The sequence below is a fragment of the Hemicordylus capensis genome, chromosome 2, assembly GCF_027244095.1.
Source record: "Hemicordylus capensis ecotype Gifberg chromosome 2, rHemCap1.1.pri, whole genome shotgun sequence".
NCBI classification, from domain to species: domain Eukaryota; kingdom Metazoa; phylum Chordata; class Lepidosauria; order Squamata; family Cordylidae; genus Hemicordylus; species Hemicordylus capensis.
The window spans coordinates 225,899,197-225,918,113 of NC_069658.1; the positions used below are offsets into that span (position 1 = coordinate 225,899,197).

The window sequence follows — 18,917 nt, forward strand, 5'->3', positions numbered from 1 at the left end:
AGCAGCTACAGAGCTTGGAGAAAACATACTTTCACCAAGCTCTGCAGGCTGGGCTTTCTCAAAAGTAAACCGCACTTGAGGCTCTCACCCTGACCCGTGTTTCCACTAAGATCTGCAGCTGCTTACTCAAAAGTAGACCTCAGTTGCTAGCAACAAGTGACCCTTCCTCTCCTTCTCAACATTAGTGAACATACACTCTGAGTTCACAAAGGAAAACAGTGAGATGCAGCATGAGAAATGCTGGTGCTTATGAAAGTACTGGCAATCATGCGGGGAGGGGATTTCTTTATGTGCAGACTTATGTATTTATTCAATAAATTTGTGTACTGCCAACTATGCAAGTCTCTAGGCAGTTTGCAGCATAAAACAAACCAAGAATAAAACAAACCAAGAATAAAACAGTTAAAACCAGATTAAATTTTCCATAAAATATAGAAACCAGATTAAAGTGTCCATAAAAAACTCACCCGCTAAACAGCTTGGCTGAAAAGATGTGTCTTTAGTTGTTTCCTAAAAGTCAACAGGGATGGAGCAGCTCTAATCTCAGCAGGAAGTACATTCCACAGTCCTGGGGCAACTACAAAGAAGGCTCTCCTTTGAGTCGCCACCAGATGGGCTTGCAGCACCCTCAGACCAACCTCTCCTGAAGTTCTTAATCGGCGGCGGGGTAAAGGTTCACAATGAAGAAGGAGTTCTCTTAAATACCATGGGCCCAAGTCGTTAAGGGCTTTGTAGGTAATAACCAGCACTTTGTATTTTGCCCAGAAATCTATTGGTAGCCAGTGTAGATCTTTTAGAATCGGAGTAATATGGTCTCTATGGGAGGTCCTGGAGGCTTTACACACAGGGCTTCTACCCCGAATCTCCTTCGGGAGAGAGTGTGTGCGTTCACACACCAGCCAAAGGTCCCTTTGAGATCCTTGGACCCACTCCACACACAAGTTGGGCTTTGTCTTGCAAATTCTAGCTTATCTTGAGGTATTCCCGGGTTTTTAAAATGCTGGTTTTAAGCTACCTTTTCTGAAAACGCCGGAGTAAACATTTACCCCGCAGCATGAAGTCGTGTGCAAATAACTCCCTGGAGACCAATCTGGCAGCAGCATTCTGCACCAATTGCAGCTTCCAGACAACAAACAAAGGCAGCCCCATATAGAGTGCATTGCAGTAGTCAAGCCTGGAGGTTGCCAGCATGTTTTAAGGTCACTCATACATCTTTATTGATCACAGTTACTATATATAATTTTAAAAACCTTGTATCCAGTATAAGATTTTTGTTTTGGAGTAAGGATTGTCTTAAATTTAGGGTCCTCTTCCTTTTGGATAAATACAGGTATAACCTTTTGGTTTTAGGGGAGCCATCTTAAATTCAGAGTCATCTTCAATTAAGGTAAATACAGTAGATCTTGCTCCTCCTCCAGGGAGTCCAGTGTTGTGCATGTATGTGGTCATGTTTATCCTCACAACAACCCTGTAAAGTAGGTTAAGCTGAGAGCAGGGGCGGAGCCAACATTGGGCCAATGGCTTCAAAGAATCCTGGCCACGCCCAATCAAGGGCAGCACCTTGGGGACCCCGACACCCCCCCGCATCTGACATCAGATGTAGGGGTGCTGGTTTAGCTCCCGAGTGGGGGCGCATGGCCCCTTTGGGAATTGAACTCCAACTCCAGAACGGAGCCTCAAGGCTCCGTTTGGGAGCCAGACCACGCCCCCCGCATCTGATGTCAGATGTGGGGGGGCAGGGGGAGTGGCCGCGGCTGCACATGGGCCGCTGGCAGTCAGGCTGCCCACCTGGGTGAGAGAGAAGTGACTGACACAGAGCAGGGCCAGCAGGCCTGCTAACTGAGCAAAGCGCACGTTTAGGGTGCAAAGCCAGCAGGGGCAGTGACAGCCTGGGTCACGTGGGGCCCAGGATCGCTGCCCTCTGCTCCTGCTATCCCAGCAGAGGTGGCGGGTGAGCAGTGGATGTTCCCTGCCACCCACCTGCCTGCCCTTCTCACCACAGCTGTAATGCAGCGGGTAGAGGCAGTGGCGAGGAGGGGAGGCGCACACTTCCTATTGCATGCCCACTGCCTGCAGCGGAGACTGTGGCATGGAGGGTGCCCGGGGAGGCAAAGGGGGGAGTGGGAGGAGACACTCGGGTGGGCTTTGCCTGGCCCTGGCTGAGTCGCCCAGTGACTTTAATGGCTGGATGGAGATTTGAACTCAGGGCTTCCCAGTCCTTGCCCAGCGATTGCATTTGGTGAATCCCTGCCTGCCCTGCACCTGTTGGACACAGCGACAGTGTCTGTGCCTTCGGGGGGAAAGAAACCAAAGTGGCCGAACGAGCGCAAGACAAGGGACGCTTTGCAGGAACAAGGGGGCGTGAGTGGATCACCCGGTTCACGTGGCTTCATAGCAACAGCAGTATTGCGACAGGCTGGTAGCCTCGAAGCCGCAGGAGCGGCCCGATGCACTGCTCTCGACGGAGCGGGCGGGGAGTCCCGAATTGCCTGCTGCCCTAGCCCTTTCTCCCCGTGACTCGCCCAAAGGCCCCGCAGCTCTTCAGCAACTGCAGGCGGGGCGGCCCTGGCGGAGGCCCCTTTGCCCGGCGAGGAAGTCGCTCTGGCTCAGCTGGGTGCTGCTGGGGCGAGAGCAAAGGAGGAAGGAGCCGACGCTTGGGAGGGACAGCCAGCCAGCTGCCCAGCAGGCGGGGCCCAAAGGAGCCGGGCGGCTGCGGCTGCTGCTCAGTCAGTGGCTCCTGGCGGACAGACGGAGAGGACGGCTTCTTGGGCGCGGAGGAAGGCTCCACCCGCGCGCGCAGGCGAGGGCGCCGCGCAACTCAGCCCTGCTGCGGTGCGGTCCCGTCTTCGCGCCGGCGCCCTGCCCTGCGGAGGTCTGGAGGGGAGCCGCTCGCTCCCTTGCTCCGGTGGGCCAGAGTCTCAGGTAAGAGAAGGCGCTGCACCTCGGGGAGGGGGGCTGAGGAGCCCGGGGTGGCTTTGGGAACTTGAGCTCCCGTGGACTTCTGTGGCCGAGGAGTTGGGCTGGGGGGAGGCGGAGCGGGTTGCGGGCAAGGGTGCCCGCAGGAAGGGAGTCAGGGGTCACCCTCCTCCTCCTCCTGAGACGCACGCACTGGATTGGGAATCGGGGCAGCCGGGGGGGCAGCAGCCCTCCCCCCCCCGCCGGTGGAGATCTGTGCGGGCAGTGGCATCGAAGGGAAACTCTTGATCATAGGGGGCCCATGGAAAGACAGGCTGGCCACCCACCTTTTCTCTCAGGACTAAAGGCAGGGGCGGTTTGGCTCATCACTGCATTTTTCTGCTGGGAGATGGTTTGCCCGTTGAATTTCTGCCTGATCAGTCCTGCAGCTGATCCGGAATTCTCTCCTGCCAGGCAAAAGGGAATGTCTTAGTTTGGAGACGGGAGTAGCAAGGAGGCTGCATTGCCCTTCCCGCTGTCGAAATAAAACCTGCACCTCTAACTTCCTCATCCATGTTCACCCTTTGAATACTTCTAACAATCCAAGATAGTTTTTGGAAGGTTTTACATATTTGTTTTTGTTTTGTTTTGTTTTGTTCTGCCTTTCCAGCACACTACTTTTCCAAGCGGCTTACAATAAGCTACAAAAACCACAAGAAAACACAACCACAATAAAGCATGATGAAACCCAAAACAACACACTAAAACACCCTAGAAGACAACATAATTAAAACGGACAGGATAAAACAGCAGTCAGGATTACAATTAATTAAAAATAGTTACTTGGATACTGCCTTTTTAAAAAAGCTACTTTAAAAGGTTTTTTTTTTTTTAAGCTCTTTTACAAACAAACCAAAGAAGGAGACAGAGGAAGCCCCTCTTGGAGGGCATTCCAAAGCGGGGAGGCGCTGCTGAAGATTCGTGACATTCACCTGAGTTCAAATCCCTATTCAGCCATGAAACTCGCTGGGTGACTCTGAGCCAGTTGCTTATATCTCAGCCTAACCTACTCACAGGGTTGTTGTGAGGACAAACATAACCATATACTGGGCTGCTCAGAAGAAAAGCAGGATATAAACGAACAAATAAATATGCTCATCCCAGTTTTTATATCTCTGGGCAAAATGGACACCCTCACTCCACCACACCACACCAGCTTCCAGACTGAGCAATCCTGTGTCCTTTTTCATTTAAGAAAATAGGCTGACTTACAAACTATGTTACTCAATATTACTATTTGGGAGTTGCTCTAAAGGATGACTTAATTTTAGTGCGACTTGTATTGTGTAATGCAGTCAGGATGTCAGCCATAGTGTTTTAACTGTTTCTGCATAATGTAGGTGGAGATAATTCAGGGGAGTTCAGAGGAAAGCCTCTGTTCCTTATTAGATCAAGCTGTCAAGGTGCTTTTTCTCAGCACACCTGCAGCACATGGTTAGATTGTGCTCTTGGAATCCTGCACCTGCTTTTTTTAAAGGGTTAGCATTATATGGCCTCTCTTCTAATCTCTCAGATCATGCTCTGATATGCAGTGCCTGGTACCTGTTTGTTGTTATATATCTATATCAAATTAGGAATTGATTCTAAGTTATTGTTCATAGGCTTGATGGGGATAAATCTCAATTTCTATACAGCATCAGAAAGAATATTAAAAATGTGCTTTCTCCGCCTTCCTAAGCATTCTGCCACAGAACTCAAGACAACCATTTCTTCACTTCTGTGCTAGTCTGTGACCCTTCCATTTTGATTCTTCCTCCTTGTACTTCCCTAGCGAAAAATCTCAGGAACAAAAACTAAATGCTGTGAAGGATTTCATAATGTGCTGGTTTGGGGTTCAAAATAAGAACTGAAATAAGAGCCTCCCCGTCTCTGACAACTTTTTAAAAGTCTCTAAATGCTTATTTTTTCATCTCAGCTTTCTAACCAGAGTGTGGTTTTAAATTGTGTTAAGGTTTTCATGACTAATCTGTTTTATGTTGTAAACCACCCAGAGGGGATCTACAAATGTGAAAAATAAATAAATAAATGAAATTCAGATTATTCATTTTTTTTGTAGGAAATATTGTATGTTAGGGAGAGTGGAAAAATACTTTCGAGACCAACTAAAACAGGGGTAGGCAACCTTGTCTCGCCAGCCAGCTGTTGTTGAACTACAACTCCCAGCATCCCTAGCCACAAATTTATTGGTTGCCTACCCCTGTTTTAGTTGGTCTCGAAAGTATTGTTCCACTCTTCCTAACATACAATATTGATCTGAGACCACAAATATGACAGTGTTCTTCACTGTAAGGCCCCAGCAGCCAATGGCAGCCCCCCATCAACCCAAGTGCAACTTCTTGACTAATTGTTCATTGGGTCTCTATGAATAGGGTTTTCATATTCTGGCTGTCCAAATCCGGGTGCCTAATATGTAAATTGGCTTGAAAATAATTTTTGAGCAAAATAGTGACTGCATGTTTTGCTCCATAACTCCGCTTCTACAAGGGCTAGAGCTTAGTTTTGTTTTGTTTTTGTTTTTAAATGAAAGCTGAAATCCAGGCAAAATTGGGTGGGCTAAGCAATCTGGGTGAGATGCTTAAAATCTGGGTGAAACCCGAAATTCCGGGGGGCATGGCAGCTCTATGAAGCACTGTCCCCCGGCACCATGTGGAGGTGACCATTCCCACTAAGTAGTGACAGTAGGGCCCCTTATAAGGGCATCTGAGCCCTCCTGAGCCCCTGCACCATTTTGGAAGGCATACATGGAGTGCTATGGAGTGGAGCCCTTCCCAGTGCTTTCCTCCCAGAGATCGTGAGAGGGCCCCATCTTTCCAAAAGGGTCCTCCCAGTACAGTGCGGAGGTCAGTACAGTGGGAAATGGTTCTCACGCTGAAGGGTTTTTTTTGCCAAAGTGACCCCACTTGAAAAATAGTGAAAGCCTCTGCTTCAGGATATCCTTTTGAGTTTGTCACATTCCACGACTAAGATCTGTGAATATTGATTGCATTTAAATTGGGCTGAAATCATTGATTATGTTTAAATTGGGTTAAGTGGGGCTGAAATTGTGTATGCTTTTTAAATGGTTTGCCGGTATTTGCTGCATGTCAGTGTGGATATTTTCCTTTCAATTTACTATTCTACAAATATAAGTAGTTGACTGAATACCAGTGCTGTCCAGAATAAATGTGTAAAAAAGCCCCTGCACTTTGCCCAGGATGGAAGCATTTTAAATGTGTAAATGGTGGGTTGGGGTGCAGACCCTGCTAACTGGACAAAGAGACATCTTTCAAAGTGGTGATTCTCTTTAGCCCGGGGAGATCAACTGAATTTTTTTAATCCTAGCCCAGCATCTTTCCAGTGGCTGTTGCTGGTGTCTGCTTTGTCTGTGTTTTTACACTGTGAGCCCTTTGGGGACAGGGAGCCACCTTCTTTTTTATTTTTTCTACATAAACCACTTTATATAGAACCCCCCCTTTTTTTTGGCTGAGAAGTGGTATATAAATAATCGTAAATAGCCATCTTTAACTTCTGGCTTAATTAAAGTTTGCCTTTTCAATGAGAATGAACACATTTGTCTCTCAACAAAGTCATAGAGCGCATAGGTATGTTGTTAACAAACAAAATGTGAATTCTGTAAGCCAGTGGAAATTGTGCGCCTTGAGTATAATTGCTTGAATTCAGTATATCCTGTGTGTTGCAATACAGGGTGTGAATGTCTGTCTCTTGTCCAGTGGTCCCTCTAATTTTTTTCATCTTTGTGCGGAATGAGTTTTGTTCTGGGCAGCAGGATCAAGGCAGTCTGTGTGCATGTGCATTCAGAATGGGGCCTTCCTGATTCAGCCTGAGCGAGATCTAAAATGAACTGAGCAAACATCCAAAAACTTGTGAGCATGTGCACATATGCTCTTGTCCTCCCTTCAGTGTTCCCCAAAAGCTTGTGGCTCTTGGGAATGGAACTGAAAGCAAAGAAAATCCCTCCTTGCTTTTTCATGGGATTGGACCCCGATTCATTTTATGGAGAAAAGAAGGCAGCAGTCTTTATGTGCAGCTGCACCCAAAGTTCCGTGCAGCAAAGAGAAAATGCCTTGGCCTCTCCCACTCTTTCTCTTTCTCTTCCTCTTCTGTTAGGGCCTGACTTCAGTATCAAGAGGTTGAAGCCTCTGTGCTTCAAGATTCTGTAACTTGAACTATTTTTACATATTTATTTGGGGCAGCATTTTCCTCAGTGGTTGCCAGGGTTTTTGATTAATAATTTTACTACAGGTCTTGACAATTTTTTTTTTTATCTAGGAGCCAGCTCAAACGTTTAGAAGCCAGACAGTGGACACTTGACAACATTTCTGGACTTAGAGACAGACTTTGTGCGGGGGGAGGTTAAATGGGCTTCTCCTTTCCTCTTTACATGTGACATATTCAGAACAGAAACAGGGCTGCCTGGGACAAACACAGATTTTATTTAATAACTCTGCCTCTGAATATCCTAGTTTAGGTGCTACAGTTAAATTTCTAGGTGCCGTGGTTCCCTGGTGCCTGGGATTTTTTGAGCCATCACATCTGTGTGCTTAATAGCAGGTAGATTTCATCACTGCTCACTTCAGTACTCCTGAAAGTTCTTTGCAAGGGCATTTTGCAGTTGTTATGCAAAGACTCATCTTTTTAGAGAGGCCTTTTAGAATTTTATTTCCAGCGATGGGTTTTTAACATTTTACTTTAAAAAAATTTCATTAATGTTATATTGTTTTATTTTGTTGATTGTTTTTATTGCATTTATTGTTTTACTATTTTTGTGCGTGATATTTCATTGGAAGTACGGGATAGAAATATTTTAAATAACAATAACCTAACCAGTTTTGTCTCCACTTTGTTTTTAAAATCTAATTTTCCTACAGTCCTTTCCTTTCTCCTTTCTTTGTGGGTGGTGATGGTGAATGGTTTATGGAGCACAGAGAAATGTTGGGATAGAAAGTTATTAAAATTTTGGGGGCTGGGGAACCCCATGATGAAACAAAGATGTTTCTCCTAGAGCTTTATTTTCTGGTGCCTGCTTACCAGAATGACATGCTTGTATGATTATGGTTATTTTGGAAATAGCTATGGATGCCTCAGCATTGAAAAGAGACCCCAGTCTCTAGATCAGTGTTTCTCAATGTTTTTGGAGTCATGGACTGGTACATTCTTTGTGTGCAGTTTCCTGGATCAGCAGTTAGTAAAGGGGTTGTCCCCCTTGCCCCCACCTCCAGGCACCCCTTAAAACAATTTCAAGCCGGGGTGGCATTGCCACTGGGAGCTCTGCAGAACTCATTTCTGGGCAGGCAGCCCTCGCTGCTGGGATAACACTCATTTAGCAATAGCAATAGCACTTACATTTATATACCGCTTTATAGCTGAAGCTCTTTAAGCGGTTTACAATGATTTAGCATATTGTCCCCCAACATTCTGGGTACTCATTTTACCGACCTCGGAAGGATGGAAGGCTGAGTCAACCTTGAGCCCCTGGTCAGGATCGAACTTGTAACCTTCTGGTTATAGGGCGGCAGTTTTACCACTGTGCCACCAGGGGCTCTCGTGGTGCAGTGGCATTTAGCTTCTTCAAAATGAATGTTATTCTAGGAGCGAGGGCTGCCAGCCTAGAAATGAGCTCTGGAGAGCTCCCAGAAGCAGTGGCCCCCATCAGCTTGAAATTGTTTTGTGGGGGGATTAATTCCTCATGGACCAGCACGGAGCGGCACTCAACTCCTGATGGACCGGCACCGGTTCATGGACTGGTGGTTGAGAAACACCGCTCTAGATGATGCACAGTTGTATGTTACTTTATGCTGGCAAATATTGCATCATGGCTGTGTCAATTGTTTCTGTACACTTGATGGCAAAACTGAAGTGAAAGCCACATTGTACATATTGCAAAAGGCAAGACTGGAAACTCTGCTTTTCTAGAGAAGAAGACTAGAGAAGTGGGAAATCATATTGGTAGTGTAGTTTCAGAATCCTGTGTGTTTTCTTAGTTCTCTTTGCTTTAGTGCCTTAATGTATTGCTGGGTGAGCAGCAAGGCGGTCAGTAGTGGAAGCCAAGAAAGTAAGGAGGGGAACTTGAGACACTGAAGTGGGCACAGAAGGCAGGCAGGCAGGCAGGCAAAACAAAACAACAACACACACACAAACACAGCATGGGAAGCACATAAAGCCCTCTTGGGGCATGGTGGAACATGTGAAGAGTGTAATAATCCAAAATTATTAGGAAAGGAACTGAAATAAAACTGTCATATAAATCTGTTAGTAGGTGAGGCCCGCTGTTGTCCAAGCAAAGCCATTTTGTGTCGATTACACTTATAAACTCAAGATATATATATATATATATATATATATATATATATATATATATATATATGAATTTTTATTAATGTGCTTGCCAAAGGGAAGTAAAAGAACAGTTTGAATTTTGTAGGATTTCAACTTCAAACATCATTCATTTTCTTGAATAATTTATTATATTTGAATCATAGTAAAATTGAATCTGAAAGATCTTCTCTTGGGCATGATGTCATTTTTAAATTACAGTACTGATCTGATTATTGAGTGTTAAAAAATCTGTTGAGAACAATAACAGTTAAAATATGATGATTATATTCATAATTTCTTATAAAAATACAAAAAAGAACTATTTAAACTCTCTCCCCCCCCCAGTGTACTCTGCTGTAAAAAGTAGTGCATTCAGCTAATTTCAGTGGCAGGATTGTGTATGCAAAATTTGGTATTTGTAGTTAATCAGAAAGTATGACTTTATTTCTCACCAAAAACTCACAAACAAATTCTTCAAAATCTGAAAAAGATGGTGCAACTGCATTTAGAATATGGTGTACAGTTCTGATCATTGCTCTTTAAGAAGAAAATTGTACAGCTAGAAAAAGAGCAGAAAAGGGCACCAAAATGATCAGGGAGCTGGAGCAACTCCCCTATGAGTAGGGATGTGCCTGGAACTGTTCCGGAGATGGCAGGGGTGTTCCCTTAAGGGCGAGGGAGGGTGCACTTACCCCTCCTGCTGCATTTCCTCTGCCGGTGCTCCGTTGTATCAAAGCCCCTTGGGTCGGCAGCGTACCTCCCTGCTGCCCCCTTGCCGTCATTGGCTGGAAGTGGCCAGAAGTACATGGCGTGTGTGTGCCCGTCATGTGCGCCCGCGTGCACAGCAGATGGATGCGCACCCGGTACTTCTGGCCACTTCTGGCCAATGAGGGCAACAGGGCGGCTGCCCCGAGGGGCTTTGATACAGTGGAGTGCTGGTGGGGGAAATGCGGCAGGAGGGGTAAGTGCACCCTCTCCCGCCTTTAAGGGAACACTCCCACCGCCTCTGAAAGCCAAAATGGCCCCAGTGGCCGAAACGTTTCGGAGGCCTCTATAATGGCCTCCGAAACGTTTCAGGCTCAAGCCTACCTATGAAGAAAGACTACAACATTTGGGACTTTTTAGTTTAGAATGAAAGCTCATGAGGGGGGACATGATAGAGGTGTATATGTATTCATGCTGTGGATCAAGTGGATTGAGAGAGGTTTTACTCTCTCTTTCATACTTTTAGAACGCATCATCTGTTGAAGACTAAGGACAGAGAAAGGGAAGTACTTCTTTATACAATGTTAAATAAACTATGGAATTCTGTGCCACAGGATGTGTGGTGATGGCCACCAATCTAGACTGCATTAAAAGTTAATTAGACAAATTCATGGAGGATACATAGGGCTATAGTTGACTACTGCTAACTTGGCAAAGAGGCACCTTTTAATGTGGTGATTCTCTTTATTGAGCAGGGGGAGAGCAACTGGCCCTATCCACCCCTAGCACAGTACTTCCAGTGACTGTTGCTGGTGTGTATCTTATGTTTCTTTTTAGATTGTGAGCCCTTTGGGGACAGGGATCCATCTTATTTATTTATTATTTCTCTGTGTAAACCACCCTGAACTATTTTTGGAAGGGCAGTATAGAAATTGAATGAATGAATATATAATACTAGCTTGAATATAGCTGTATATTTTCATTACCATCTGTATATTTTACAGTAATATACAGCTATATCTGATAGCTGTATCGTTTCATTACCATCAGAGGCGAAATGCTGCTGCTAGGGAACACCAATGGGAGGTGGCAGGTGTTAACTTTTCCCTACTTGAAGGCTCCCCAGATGCACCTGGTTGGCCACTGAGTAAAGCAGGATGCTGGGCTAGAGGGGCCTTCGGTCTGATCCAGCAGGACTTTTCTTTCTTCTTCTCCCCTCGTTGTTTCCCAAAAGTTTGGTCATTCTTGTTCTTGGGAATGGAACTGAATGGAATTGCAAAGATCATTTTTCTAAGGCAGGCCTGCTCAATTTAGCCCCCCCACCTCCTGCCGCCGACTTCAAATCCCCTAATCAGCTCAGAGGCCAATAACCAGGGATTGTGGGAATTGTAGACCGACATCTGCAGGAGGGCCAAAGTTAAGCAGCCCTGTTCTAAGGTGTGTTTTTCATATTGCAATGCTCCATGCCATTCATAAATTTATTCATAAATGATCTAGAAGCAGGGGTAAGCAGCGATGTGGCCAAATTTGCAGATGATAACAAAGTCTTCCGGGTAGTGAAATCCAAAACGGATTGTGAGCAGCTCCAAAAGGATCTCTCCAAACTGGGGGAGTGGGCGACAAAATGGCAAATGCGGTTCAGTGTTAGCAAGTGTAAAGTGATGCACATTGGGACGAAAACCCCCAGCTTCAAGTATATGCTGATGGGATCCGAGCTGTCGGTGACGGACCAGGAGAGGGATCTTGGGGTTGTGGTGGACAGCTCGTTGAAAGTGTCGATTCAATGTGCGGCAGCTGTGAAAAAGGCAAATTCCATGCTAGGGATCATTAGAAAGGGGATTAAAAATAAAACGGCTAACATTATAATGCCCTTATACAAAACTATGGTGCGACCACACTTGGAGTACTGCGTACAGTTGTGGTCACCACATCTTAAAAAGGACATTGTTGAACTGGAGAAGGTACAGAAGAGGGCAACCAAGATGATCAGGGGCCTAGAGCACCTTTCTTATGAGGCAAGGCTACAACACCTGGGGCTTTTTAGTTTAGAAAAAAGACGACTGCGGGGAGACATGATAGAGGTCTATAAAATCATGCATGATGTGGAGAAAGTGGAGAGAGAGAAATTCTTTTCCCTCTCACACAACACTAGAACCAGGGGTCACTCCATGAAATTGATTGCCAGGAGGTCTAGGACCAACAAACGGAAATACTTTTTCACACAACGCGTGATCCACTTGTGGAACTCTCTGCCACAGGATGTGGTGACAGCCAACAACCTGGATGGCTTTAAGAGGGGTTTGGATGACTTCATGGAGGAGAGGTCTATCAATGGCTACTAGTCGGAGGGCTGTGGGCCACCTCCAGTCTCAAAGGCAGGATGCCTCTGAGTACCAGTTGCAGGGGAGTAATGGCAGGAGAGAGGGCACGCCCTCAACTCCTGTCTGTGGCTTCCAGCGGCATCTGGTGGGCCGCTGTGCGAAACAGGATGCTGGTCTAGATGGGCCTTGGGCCTGATCCAGCAGGGCTGTTCTTATGTTCTTATGTCATGGGACACAGATCTGCTTTGTGGGGTGCTGGGTCCTCTTGAATACCATGTTTGACCTCAGAGTAGGAAACGGGACGGCAAAGTTAATACGAGTCTAGCTTTTTAGGACAAGAGTTTGATCATTGTGATTAATGGTTTTGATAAGGTATGTTTTGCAAGCTTTAGAAATATGTCTTCCAACAAACTATATTTCCACGGTGATGTTTCTAGCTTCCTTTGTGAGTTTGTATGTGCCTCTCCTTAACAGAGGAGACAAACGAATGTTCATCTGTAATACAGTTAACCAAATTAATGACATTTGAAACGTAACCTAATTAGTTTGTACATGCTGAATTGACATGAATGCAAAGTAGCCAACATTCTGGTGAAATTCTTACATACTAGCAGCTGGGTTTGTTGGAACAAGTGAATGTTTTTGAAAGTACAGACGGCTGGCCTGGGGTTTTTGGCACCCTATAAGTGAAGTCTGATTCCGGTGGGGCACCCCAGCCAAAAGATGCAGAGTCCCAGTTTTAACTTATGCCACAGAGGCTGCAGTGCTCATTTGCACAGTCAAATAACCAGGCTATGCAGATGACCAACAAATTAGTGGTTTGAGGATATAGTATGAGAGAGTTCTCAGTTATGGGAGCAAAACTCTTTAACACTTCAGAGATGGAAAGATGTGGCTGTGAATTTGGAAATCCAGTCTGAAAATGAATGCTAAGGCAGAAATGGCTGCTTGCCTGTAAACATTAATATTGGCCTTTGTGAGAAAATGTATTGCAAGTTTCTTAACCTAACTGGAAAAATGTTGGCTTTTAAAAAAACTTTTAAGAAATGCATTCAGATGGACTATTATTTATTTTTCTGGCCTCTTATTCTTTTATCTTTGAAATTCACATCCCTTCCTGATCCTTAAATCAGTGGGATATTTCTTCTTTTTGTGTGTGTGTGGTGATGGGAAGGAAGCTTCTGCTCTTCTTTTTCTTCTTATAGCTTTCTGCTTCTCCTTGCTGGAAGCTAGGAATTTGTGTTTCTGTGTCTCATTCTGAATTACCGTATTTTATGGACTATAAGACTCACTTTTTTCCTCAAAAAATATCCGCCAAAATTCAGGAGCGTCTTATATGTTTTAACAGTTTAATATGTTAAAACTCTGAAAAACTGGATTAAAATTAAGGTGCGTCTTGTAGTCCGTAGCGTCTTATAGTCCATAAAATACGGTAACTCCTTTTTACTTTTCTTTCTTTTGTAAATATATTTTGATGGCTTCTAATGGCTTATCCTTCGTTACTTTGTACCACAAACTATATAACTTCAATCAAAGACCTTACTCTCTAAACAAATAATGGTTGTATTTTTTAAAAGCCAGACTGGGGCAATAAGAATCAATATAGTTCTTCATATATAGTATCAATTATGAATATAATTTCTTGCTAATTGGTAGCATTGCCTGTGCTGTCTTGCAAGTGCCTATCTCGCAGTTTGTCAAAGCCTTTGGATTAGCACTGCTTTTCTCTTTAAAAAAATTTTTTAAATTTTTTTTCTTGGTGTGTGTTTCTTAGTCTGGATAAAAGTTGCTAATCCTTTCAGTCAGTTTCAGTTCAATTCAATTCCATTCATTATGGTCAACGACCAGCATTCAATACATATCACATTAGTTACACATCAAATACATTAAAATTTAAGAACATAAGAACAGCCCTGCTGGATCAGGCCCAAGGCCCATCTAGTTCAGTATCCTGTTTCATACAGTGGCCCACCAGATGCTGCTGGCAGACTACAGGCAGGAGTTGAGGGCATGCCCTCTCTCTTGCTGTTATTCCCCTGCAACTGGTACACATCTAAAAAAGGACATTGTAGAACTGGAAAAGGTGCAGAAGAGGGCAACCAAGATGATCAGGGGCCTAGAGCACCTTTCTTATGAGGCAAGACTACAACACCTGGGGCTTTTTAGTTTAGAAAAAAGACGACTGCGGGGAGACATGATAGAGCTCTATAAGGTCATGCATGGTGTGGAGAAAGTGGAGAGAGAGAGATTCTTTTCCCTCTCACACAACACTAGAACCAGGGGTCACTCCATGAAATTGATTGCCAGGAGGTCTAGGACCAACAAACGGAAATACTTTTTCACACAACGCGTGATCCACTTGTGGAACTCTCTGCCACATGATGTGGTGACAGCCAACAACCTGGATGGCTTTAAGAGGGGTTTGGATGACTTCGTGGAGGAGAGGTCTATCAATGGCTACTAGTCGGAGGGCTGTTGGACACCTCCAGCCTCAAGGGCAGGATGCCTCTGAGTACCAGTTGCAGGGGAGTAATGGCAGGAGAGAGGGCATGCCCTCAACTCCTGTCTGTGGCTTCCGGCGGCATCTGGTGAGCCACTGTGCGAAACAGGATGCTGGACTAGATGGGCCTTGGGCCTGATACAGCAGGGCTGTTCTTATGTTCTTATGTAGGTTTAAGAATGTGCCGAATTTTCCACATGTATCCAAAATATCCAGAAGATATGATAGGGTAACACCTCTCCTGCAGTCGCTGCACTGGTTATCCATTCGCTTCCGAATTCAATTCAAAGTCCTGGTTCTTACCTTCAAAGCCTTGCGGGGCTTGGTGCCTTTTTACCTACAGAATCACGTCTCCCATCCAATTTCATCCCCTCCTGTTAGATCATTTCAGATGGTCCTTTTGTCAGTCCCTGATTTTCGAGAGGTTCAGAGTTCTAGGACCCGCGAAAGGGCTTTTTTGGTTGCTGCCCCAGGCCTTTGGAATTCTCTTCCCCTTCAGATTCGTCTAGCTCCCTCTTTACTGGTCTTTAACTCCTTACTGAAGACCTTTCTTTTCTGCCGGGCATTGGCCCTGTAGTTTACTTTATTTCCTTTCCATTATCTATTTTAGTTTGCAGTTTTTAATGTTACCTTTTGATTGTAATTTTTAATGTTACCTTATTTACATGTCATTGTAAACTGCCCAGATTCTTTGAAGTGGGCGGCATATTAAATGCTAAATAAATAAATAAATAAATAAATAAATGTATACTCTGACTTTTAAAATATCAGCTGACATCCAGATTAATGTTGCACTAGCACAAGGATGTTGTGCTAGCTAGTTCCACTACGGTGGGAGCTTGTGTCATAAGAACATAAGAAAAGCCCTGCTGGATCAGGCCCAAGGCCCATCTAGTCCAGCATCCTGTTTCGCACAGTGGCCCACCAGATGCCGCTGGAAGCCACAGACAGGAGTTGAGGGCCCCAGACTAGTAGTGTTGCACTGGTGTAACAAGGTACACTCGCTTGCTCAAACGGTGAAACGCTTTGTGCTGCGATACCTCATCCTTAGTCCACTGTTAGCCAGTACAGGTGGATGGGGTGGTGGTGGCAAATGAGCGAAACATCTTCTCACTCCTCTCACCCTGTCCTGGTTGCTTCACTCTCTCTCCCTTGCCACACCCAGTTATGGTGTCAACCTCTTATGCGTGGGCTGGTTGTTTGCTGGCTTGAGAACCTGAGCAAATGAGCAGCCCATGCGCAGGGGGTTAATGCTACCGCAGCCTGGCAGAGCAAGGGAGAGCGAGGCAGCTGGGATGGGGCGAGAGGAGTAGGAAATAGCCTCATCTGAGGCTCCTTTTTACCACATCCCCCGATCTGCCTGTACCAACCACCACAATCGCAGTCCATATATAGTCTGAGTTTTAATGTTATCTAGTTTTAATTGTAATTTTAATCTGCTTTTAACTGGTTTTTAATTTTAATTGTTTTTTAATTTTATTTATTTTTATATAAACCGCCCTGTGCCACCTTTGGAAGAGTGGTATATAAATCAAATAATGAAAATAATATATGTTGCAGGGAATGATGCAAAGCTATCTTTCGTCCTTGTCACACAAGCATAATGCTTGCACAAATGGACTTTGAGCTTCCGCTCAACTGTTGTATTCTATTCAGTATCCTTTATGTTTTGTTGTGTAGAAGTTTGTTCCAGTGCGGGATCCTGTAGAGAGTGTGGGGAGTGGAGTTAGAAAGGGAAAGGGAGGGAAAGGAGAAGGAGAAAAGGGAGTCTTTCCTTCATTTTGCAGACAGGCTTTGCTCCATTTTTCATTTTCTCCATTTTTCTCCATCAACCCTCTTGCCTGGGCACACTTTTGTTCATTGTGTTGGTGCAGCATTAGGCTGGATGTCATTTTCTCAAGGTGGGTCTTCTGGGGGATCCTTCAAACGGCATTAATTCCAGACTTGTCTTCTCAGTTTCCCCCCCTCCCTGCTGTTCAGCCTTTTGCAAACTGTGTCTGAAGTAGACTACTTTTGGTTAAAACTAGAGGCCCCTGTGCTGAATGTCCACTGGCCACAGGAGGAAGCAGAGAAGCTGGTTAGGCGCCTTCAGCTAAGCTGTAAATGCACTTACATTCCGAAGAGCCTTGTGCTTGTGGTTTCCTGTGTAACATTAATAATTCAAAGAGGATCACCTGAGAAGATTGCCACCTAGAAAAGCCAAAAGGACTTGGGTGGAGTAGACAAGCAGGTGCAATGCAGAGAGCCTGCAAATAGGGTATTTTTTGGTGAGGGCGGAGGCATTATGGGTCGACGTTCATGGCTGCAGAATAATACACAGAGTTACTGCAAAAGGCATTTAAACTTGTGACACAAGCCTAGCAGAGCAACGGCATGCATGTCTGAGTTGTCATAAGTAGTCATCGAAGAGGCTCAGAATATGCCATAGCTCATTACGTAGCTAAGATGCCATAGCTAAGCACAGGCCCATGGCAGGGCAGCGGGGCACGTGTGCCGGCAATCCCCACAACAGAAAGACTGGGATCGCTGCTCTATTGCCACCACCTCCCTCCCCTCAGCAGTGCAGGCCTTGCGATCCTCTGGGCCAACCAAACTCTGTGTCTCCCTGAGAGGCAGCTCTTAATGGCGGTGCGAGGAGAGCAACCAGGCCCAACTGCAGCCAAGTCGACTGTCGTGTGCACCACTTACTTCCTGTTTGTTTGTTTGTCCATATTTATATACCACCCAAAACTTATGTCTCTGGTTTGGGTCCAGGCACTTGAGAAACCAGGATGTAGGCTCCCGCCTGAACAGCCGCAATAGTAATAGCAAAGTGAGGTGTGGGCAGGGGAGACGGAGCACACTGAGGATGAAGGAGGAGATAAACCAGAAGGTGGGCACTGCCCACAACGGACAGGGTGCATTCACATATCAGCCAGATTTACCCTGAAGTCCCTGCAAGCTATTGGGGAGGACTTCACACACGGTTCGGGTTTTTCATTGCATGTTAAAGTGTAGCCCGATTGATATCTGGAGTCAAAAAATCCACTTTTTGTGTCGGTTTTGGGGGGCAACTTCGAACTTGTGGTAAAGCCTGCTGTGTGAAAAACGCCCTTGGAGCTGTGGTGCCTGCCTAGTGGGCCAGCCAGCCCTGATCTGGCAGGTTTTTCATTTTTTCAACTTGCAACTTTTTAATTTGGTTTCAACAAATTTGATAAATATTTTATTTACCAAAAAGTTCCCAAAGCGGTTTACGTAGAGAAATAATAAATAAATAAATAAATAAGTTGGCTCCCTGTTCTGTCCCCAAAGGGCTCACAATCTAAAAAAGAAACACAAGATAGGCACCAGCAACAGCCACTGGAAGGATGCTGTGCTGGGGATGGATAGGGCCACCTCTATTTTAATGGGTTCTGGTTTTTAATTAATTTCTATTAGTGTTATTAATTTTATGTTTTAATATAGTTTTTGTTTGCTGTACTGATTTTGTGAGCCTCCTTGAGCAGTGTTGCACTGGAGGGACAGGGTATAAATATTTTAAACAAACAAATGAGACTAAAGTTTGGGCAGTATATGAGATAAATAAATAAATGAGATGTCAGTCAAGAAAACATTAAAAATACATTCTAAATTAAAAACTAAAGTAACTAACAAAAATTAAAAACAAAATAGGTAAACTACAGGGCAAAAGCCTGGCAAAAAAGAAAAGTCTTCAATAGAGATTTAAAAATCATTAAGGAAGGGGCTAAACGAATCTGAAGGGGAAGGGAGTTCCGAAGAAGTGGGGCAGCAACCGAAAAGGCCCTTTCATGGGTCCCGAACCTCTTGGAAATCAGGGACCGACAAAGGGGCCATCTGAGATGATCTGACCGGATGGGATGTAACTGGATGGGAGAGGCGGGTTTGTAGGTAGACAGGTGCCAAACCCCACAAGGCTTTGAAGATCAAAACCAGGACCTTAAATTGAACTCGGAAGCAAATAGGCAACCAGTGCAATGACTGCAGGAGAGGTGTTACCCTGTCATATTTTCTGGCACCCATGAGTAGGTGAGCCGCTGCATTCTGGACCTGTTGTAGCTTCCCGATCGTCCTCAAAGGTAACCCTAGATAGAGAGCGTTACAATAATCTAAATGGGAGATAA

The 18,917-nt window shown here is 45.0% G+C and overlaps 1 protein-coding gene across 3 annotated transcripts in view; it reads left to right on the forward strand.

Moving 5' to 3' along the window:
- Nucleotides 1–2,181: 2,181 nt before the first annotated feature.
- Nucleotides 2,182–18,917, forward strand: part of LOC128347871 (tyrosine-protein kinase SYK-like) — a 56,966-nt gene continuing 40,230 nt past the window's right edge. For 2 of the 3 annotated variants that reach the window (XM_053303095.1, XM_053303097.1), the window contains exon 1: nt 2,182–2,922. The gene's annotated coding sequence lies outside the window, so the exon portion shown is untranslated. Of the gene's footprint in view, nt 2,923–18,245; nt 18,873–18,917 lie in introns of those variants that run through there. The other variant, XM_053303096.1, reaches the window with a different exon arrangement.